This window comes from Mobula hypostoma, chromosome 12 (genome assembly GCF_963921235.1).
Source record: "Mobula hypostoma chromosome 12, sMobHyp1.1, whole genome shotgun sequence".
NCBI lineage: Eukaryota > Metazoa > Chordata > Chondrichthyes > Myliobatiformes > Myliobatidae > Mobula > Mobula hypostoma.
This window is the reverse complement of record NC_086108.1, coordinates 70,247,063-70,253,884: the sequence shown is the minus strand read 5'-3', so window position 1 is coordinate 70,253,884 and position 6,822 is coordinate 70,247,063. Positions and strand designations below refer to the sequence as shown.

Genomic DNA, 6,822 nt, shown 5'->3' with positions numbered 1-6,822 from the left:
TGAAAAGGTCCCGTTTATTCCCACTCTTTGCTTCCTGTCTGCTAACCAATTCTCCACCCACATCAATACCTTACCCCCAATACCGTGTGCTTTAAGTTTGCACACTAATCTCCTGTGTGGGACCTTGTCAAAAGCCTTTTGAAAATCCAAATATACCACATCCACTGGTTCTCCCCTATCCACTCTACAAGTTACATCCTCAAAAAATTCTATGAGATTCGTCAGACATGATTTTCCTTTCACAAATCCATGCTGACTTTGTCCGATGATTTCACTGCTTTCCAAATGTGCTGTTATCACATCCTTGATAACTGACTCCAGCAGTTTCCCCACCACCGACGTTAGGCTAACCGGTCTATAATTCCCCGGTTTCTCTCTCCCTCCTTTTTTAAAAAGTGGAGTTACATTAGCCACCCTCCAATCCTCAGGAACTAGTCCAGAATCTAACGAGTTTTGAAAAATTATCACTAATGCATCCACTATTTCTTGGGCTACTTCCTTAAGCACTCTAGGATGCAGACCATCTGGCCCTGGGGATTTATCTGCCTTCAATCCCTTCAATTTACCTAACACCACTTCCCTACTAACATGTATTTCGCTCAGTTCCTCCATCTCACTGGACCCTCTGTCCCCTACTATTTCTGGAAGATTATTTATGTCCTCCTTAGTGAAGACAGAACCAAAGTAATTATTCAATTGGTCTGCCATGTCCTTGCTCCCCATAATCAATTCACCTGTTTGTCTGCAGGGGACCTACATTTGTCTTTACCAGTCTTTTCCTTTTTACACATCTATAAAAGCTTTTACAGTCCGTTTTTATGTTCCCTGCCAGTTTTCTCTCATAATCTTTTTTCCCCTTCCTAATTAAGCCCTTTGTCCTCCTCTGCTGAACTCTGAATTTCTCCCAGTCCTCAGGTGAGCCACTTTCTCTGGCTAATTTGTATGCTTCTTCTTTGGAATTGATACTATCCCTAATTTCACTTGTCAGCCACGGGTGCACTACCTTCCTTGATTTATTCTTTTGCCAAACTGGGATGAACAATTGTTGTAGTTCATCCATGCAACCTTTAAATGCTTGCCATTGCATATCCACCGTCAATCCTTTAAGTGTCATTTGCCAGTCTATCTTAGCTAATTCACGTCTCATACCTTCAAAGTATGAACCCTGTGTGCACTACTTTAAACTGTATCAACACATGTTTAGCACATATAGACGATAAATTAACCAACTGAAGAATTTTCACTGGCTCCTAAGGGCTCTTTTACCTTAAGCTCCCTAATCACCTCCAATTCATTACATAACACCCAATCCAGTATAGCTGATCCCCTAGTAGGCTCAAAGTCAAACTGCTCTAAAAAGCCATCTGGTAGGCATTCAACAAACTCACTTTGGATCCATAACCAACCTGATGAAATGGTTGAAATCTCCCATGACTATCATAGCATTACCTTTTTTACACGCTTTTCTATTCCCTGTTGTAATCTATTGTCCACATCCCAACCACTGTTGGGAGGCCTGTATATAACTGCCATCAGGGTACTTTTGCCTTTGCAGTTTCTTAACTCAACCCACAAGGATTCAACATCTTCCGATCCTATATCTACTGACTTGATGCAATTCTTTACCAGCAGAGCCATGCTGCCCCCTCTGACTACCTTCCTATTCCTCCGATACAACTTGTAACCTTGGGCATTTTGCTCCCAACTATAACCACCCTTCAGCCATGATTCAGTGATGACCACAACATCCTAGCCAACATTCTATAATAGTGCAACAAGATCATCCACCTTATTTCTTATACTCTGCATTGAGATCTAACACTATGAGTACTGTATTTGCTACACTTTTTGAATCTGCATCCCCAATGCACCGATATTCACCCTGCTAGCTGCAATTGTCCTGTCATCTACTTGCCTTTCCTGACATTGACTGCATGCTATCTTTGCTTTTCTACCATTTATCCTATCCCTGAATTCCCACCCGCCCCTGCCAAATTAGTTGAAACCCTCCCCAACAGCTCTTACAAGAACATTGGTTCCCTTCAGGTTCAGGTGCAACCTGTCACTTTTGAACAGGTCATACCTCCCCCAAAAGCGATCCCAATGATCCAAGAACCTGAAGCCCTGCCCCCTGCACCAGCTTCTCAGCCACACATTAATTTGCCAAATCATCCTGTTTCTACCCTCACTGGCACATGGCACAGGCAGCAATCCAGAAATTATTACCTAGGAGGTCCTGCTTCTCAGTTTTCTACCTAGCTCTCTAAGTTCCCTTTTCAGGACCTTTTTGCTTTTCCTTCCAATGTCAATGGTACCAATAAGTACCAAGACATCTAGCTGCTCTCTCTCTCTCTCTCCAGAATGTGGATGCAATCCGAATAGTCTCTGACTCTGGCACCTGGGAGGCAACATACCATCCGGGTGTCCCATTCATGTCCACAGAATCTCCTGTCTGTTCCCAACTGCCTGGCATATCCTAAGATACAAGTGGTTTTATATGGAGCAAAGCATTTCTGTAAGATCATGACCCAGGAAGCTATGTGAGAAAAGGTGAGAAACTGCTCGGAAGTTCAGCAGTCTAATGAACAAGGAAGCAATTAAAAGAGAGAGAGAGAGTACGGCGCAAGCTGAAACACAAGCTGGGAAGTCACCATGGTAACAGCTCAAGTGGTTGAGCTAACGGACGCTGGAATTTTGGATGGATTATAAAAAGTTGATCCTTCAGTCTGATAACTGCAGAGGAGACATGACACGAGAGAACTGCGGAAGCTACCCAAGAAACCACTGATGGAGTTTAAGACCACCACGAGGGTGGAGGCAACGGACAGATTAATTTCGACCTGTGATTACCAGTGCGGGTAAGAGCTTGCCTGTGGGGGTCTGCTGGTGGTGAACCAATGCCATGGGTTAGTAGACCGTTCCCTAGAAGGGGCTCTGTCCATCTGTGTCTGTGTGGGGGTCACACAAAGTGACTCTGAAGACTTTGGAAGCAAGAACAACTAAAGCTGCCAACTTGAACATCAGCTCAATTAACCCTCTCTCTCTCCATCAATTCAACTCGACGCAACACAAAGTGAACTGAACTGCTTAAACTTACCTGACACCATAAGACTGATATCTACCTCTTGGACTATTATTTTTTGTATCCACACACACATTTACGGATATATATATATATATATATACACACACATACATATACACACACACACACACACACACACACACACACACACACACATATATACATATAAATAAATAATAGTTTATAACCTGTGTTGTATTATTTGGTTTAATGATATTGATTTCTAGTAGTAATAAATATAGTCTTAATTTATAGTAAACCAGACTCCAGGTGTGTTCCATTTCTGCTGGTCCTTTTCAACGTCACGGGGTTCGTGACAGCTAGTATTCTAACTTTGATTGCATGCCTGATGCTCAACATATGAACTAGTTATTATACAAACACTAAGATAGTTAACAACTTATACTTCTGATGAAACACTACTTGCAATTTAGCACGGAATATGCAAAAAAAATTAATATTTTCCGCACAAGCATCACCTAGCTGAATGCAAAAAGTAGCTAAAGGGGATTGTTTGTATATTTTTGATTCTATTCCTATATTCTTATGGAGAGAGGAAGTTGTAACTGGTGTACATCTGGAGCAGATTATAAAGATGGCTAAGAGTTAGGGCATGAAAGAATATAACAATGAAAATTTTAAATAGGAAGTTTCAAAAAGACCAATATCAGGGTGTTGGATGAGTAAGATGTATCACATCTTAGGGTAAACTACAATTTATATGGAGTGGATAACTGGAGTACAACCAGAAAAACAACATGGAAAAGTCATCTGCATATCTGAGAAAAGCAGAGAATGGATTTTCATAAACAGAAAGACTAAGCAGTAGAGCTAGATAAGAATAATGAAAAAAGTCTTGTCCTTCATAATCTCTTCCAATAACTTTCCTATCACTGGTACAAGATTTTAAAATCAACACATCCAAGCCTGTTTCAGACTGAAAATCAATAAGGGGTCACAACTGACAGTGCAGAAGTAGAAGTTTGTGCCATTAATTTACAGTTGAAAGGTAATCTCCTTGTATCTGGATAACATAGAAGGGAGTAATAAGATTCTGGGAGGACTTTCAAGATAATTGTACAGCTGGATATCCCAAAGCACTCTTGGCAGAAATGAATATTCCTTTCTATTGAATTCATCTCATTTGGTCCTGCATTTAAATTAAATTCCTACACTTAATTGTACTAAGCTAATTACAAAGTTTTACCGCTAAAATATGCAAAGACTCATTAGTGTGACATTAATGCACACGTTTTAAAAATTCCACTTGATTACCCAATGTCTGCAGCAATTTTTTTTCCCAAAACTAACTGCAAGGAATCAAGTGGCATTTATTGCATTGATTTATGCAAGATGGTCGAAAATTCATTTAGTAAACATTTGCCATTTCCTGAACATTTCCTCCTATCCCATTGCAGACACTGAAGTATATAATCTGGGCGGTCAAACTAACGTCTGTTGAAGTAACAATCCAAAGTGCATCTGCAATCGCAAAGTAGACAACATATCACAACATTGTTTGAGTACAAGCAGGAAACTTCTTCATATTCAGGACCTCCCCTGCAAGGTTCCATTCCTATAAATTGTTCATAATCTGCACAACTTGCAAATCAAAAATCTGGTCTCAAAGCAAGTTCCCAGTAAATTCATATTACCAGTTTCTCAAATACTCATATGTATCAACTACGCAAGTCAGGCATTCACAAACTGGGGAAAGTCTGGTAACGTGATCGGAATTTACCCCTCAAATCATATTACTAATGTAAATTCTATGCGGGACTCAGCTGCAATATTGTAAAGTATCTAATTAGTTCAAATGCATTTTACATACTAACAGTTATAATTCAAAATTCCTTGTTCGTTTAAAAACACATCAAACTCGGTCACTTACTAGTTTTGAAATATCTACTTAAAATCAAAATCTTTAATCTTATAAACTCATCTTATTTAAACTTAGGCTATCCAGCTCATGCGAAATTAACTTCACGACCCTCTAAAATTCATATTTTCTACATAGTTTTACATGCACAATGCTCCAAACTACCACAATAATAATCTGTTTTGGTCATAAAACCTAATACTACAAAGTCTGTCTCTTTTCAGCAATAACTCGGAAAAAGACAATAACAATCTTAGCAAATAATACGCTTAACATTTCAATGTCGGGATAGAAAACCTGACCCAAAAAAAATACAAATCTTGATTTGTGTGTTTTGTGTTTTCGGATCTACTGTGCTCAATCTTTAAAGCAGAGAACCTCATGCTTCAATCAACCAAATCCCAGAACTATAGTAGAAGTTGCTTGCAGAATTTTACTCAATCTATAAGATACCCATTGAATCCAATCACTGATTTCTTTATTTGTTTTATACCCAAAAATTCTCGAGCAATCTCCAACTTTGTTTGCTAGTTGCAGCAGGAAGCATACGGTGAATAATGAGAAAACTTATAACAAGATTCTGCGGCACATTTAAGGCGAAAAAAATGCTCAGCAAATCCGTACTTGGAAAATGCCAATGAAACCTGCATTTTCTCAGAAGAAACAGAGCACACTTTACAAATGAAAATAGCATTTACAAGTATTTTCGTCAATTAAAAGTCGTGGGCCATTTACAGCCGCTTTGCTACAAGATCCACGGCACGTCTTACATCCTTCAAAATAATTCATTGGTTTATTTTAATCTGTGTGCCTGGTCGGTTCATTCAACGATTACGCACCCTCTAAAACAAGACGGAACGGTAATACGGGGGGGGGGGGGGTAATTTCTCCATTGCGACGGCCTGGGCCTACTCGAACCATCAGAGTATGTGCTTCACAAGCAGACGTCGGTCCAAGGCAGCCGCATTCTCCACAAAGCCCTCAGGCCGGAGGCACACCAACCAACCCTTACCATATAAACCGTCACGTCGCTGTCAGCGCTTTCTTCTTGCCCGGGACAAGCTCATCGCTTCCAACGCAATTCGAAGATGTCGCCGACCACACGCTTTCGTCGCTTTTATTCGCTCTGCGTCTTAATGCCTGGGATCCGCAGCAATTCCTGCTCCGCCGTCGATAGCAACTCAACAGTCATCCATCACGCGCTTGACGTTTGGAAAATACGAGCACAATCCCTCCAACTGCCAATCGCGCTGCGCAATCCAACCTAGCCAATCCCCCGCCTCCTCTCCAGCAACGCCTTCGCACTCCCAACAATCCACCAGTAGCAATCTTGGAAATAATCACTGCCGAGCAATGACACGTCGGGGTGAAAATACCTAACTCCAATTGGATTATAATTTACCTGCAATAGGAACAGCCAATCAAATCCACATTCTTGGACAAAGCGCTTCAAATGAAGGAATAAAAGAGTTGCAAAATTTCGAAGCTGTAATATGTTACGAGCATCGAAACTAGGTGCAGTTGTTCCCAGTCTTTACTTTCTATCTGTTAACAAGTTCTCAAACTATGCATCCTAATTCCAAGTGCTCTAAACTTGTTGACGAATTCCGAGCAGAATCTTATGAAAAGACTTTCTGAAAAATAAAGTGATAAAGGGACTCGGCCCGAAATGCCGACTGTTTATTTTTCTCCATAGGTGCTACCCAACCTGCTCAGTTCCTGCAGATTTCTGTCATTTGTATTCCCTCGTGTCAAAGTTCAAAATAAATGCATTATCAATGTACATATATGTCTCCATATGCAACCCTTGATGTTGAATAAATAAGCAATAAATATCAAGAACGAGATGAAGAGTCCT

At 40.4% G+C, this 6,822-nt stretch overlaps 1 protein-coding gene across 1 annotated transcript in view; it reads right to left on the bottom strand.

The window, feature by feature from the left end:
• Positions 1–6,193, bottom strand: part of LOC134354899 (zinc finger FYVE domain-containing protein 9-like) — a 159,351-nt gene extending 153,158 nt beyond the window's left edge. Inside the window, exon 1 of the mRNA XM_063064353.1 lies at positions 5,977–6,193. The gene's annotated coding sequence lies outside the window, so the exon portion shown is untranslated. The remainder of the gene's footprint in view (positions 1–5,976) is intronic.
• Between the last annotated feature and the right edge of the window lie 629 nt (positions 6,194–6,822).